Source organism: Corvus brachyrhynchos, unplaced genomic scaffold (assembly GCF_000691975.1).
Source record: "Corvus brachyrhynchos isolate BGI_N302 unplaced genomic scaffold, ASM69197v1 scaffold843, whole genome shotgun sequence".
Classification (NCBI taxonomy): Eukaryota; Metazoa; Chordata; class Aves; order Passeriformes; family Corvidae; genus Corvus; species Corvus brachyrhynchos.
Window position 1 is genome coordinate 27247 of NW_008237262.1, and position 761 is coordinate 28007.

Here is a 761-nt window from a genome sequence, read left to right on the forward strand (position 1 = left end):
TGGGTTGGATGGATGGACGGTGGGATGGGTTGGGAGGGGCGGCACCGAGCTCCCGGAGGGGTGGGTTGGATGGATGGACGGTGGGATGGGTTGGGAACTGGCTGAGTGGCAGCTCCCGGAGGGTCGGGGTCAGTGGCCAGGGGTGTGGTTGGAGGACTGGGATCTGCTGGGCTCGGTATTGTTTGGCTGGTTCACCACTGGCTTGGGTGAGGGGGTTGGTGCCTCCCCAGCAGGTTTGCTGAGGACTCAAAGCTGGGAGGAGCGGCCGATCCCCCCGAGGGCTGTGTGGCCCTTCAGAGGGACAGATGGGCAAGGAGGAAGCTTCTGGAATTCAACAAGGGCAAGCACAGGTGTTGGACCTGGGGAGGAACAGCCCCAGGTACCTGCACAGGCTGGGGTAGCCTGCTGGAGCAGCTCCGTGGGGAAGGAACGAGGGGTCCTGGTGGACAAACAGCTGTCCCTGAGCCAGTAGAGTGTCCTGGGGACAAGAGGCCAATGGGATCCTGGGGTGCATTGGGAAGGGCATTCCCAGCAGGCCAGGGAGGGATCCTGCCCCTCTGCCCAGCCCTGGAGGCACCTCTGGAGTGCTGTGTCCAGCTCTGGATCCTCAGCACAGCAGGGACAGGGAGCTCCTGGAGCGGGGCCGGCGGAGGCTGCGCAGCTGAGGAAGGGCCTGGAGCATCCCCGTGCCCAGCACAGGCTGAGGGAGCCGGGGCTGCTCAGCCTCGCGAGGAGCCCCCGCTGAGAGGGGGCCCCAGCCC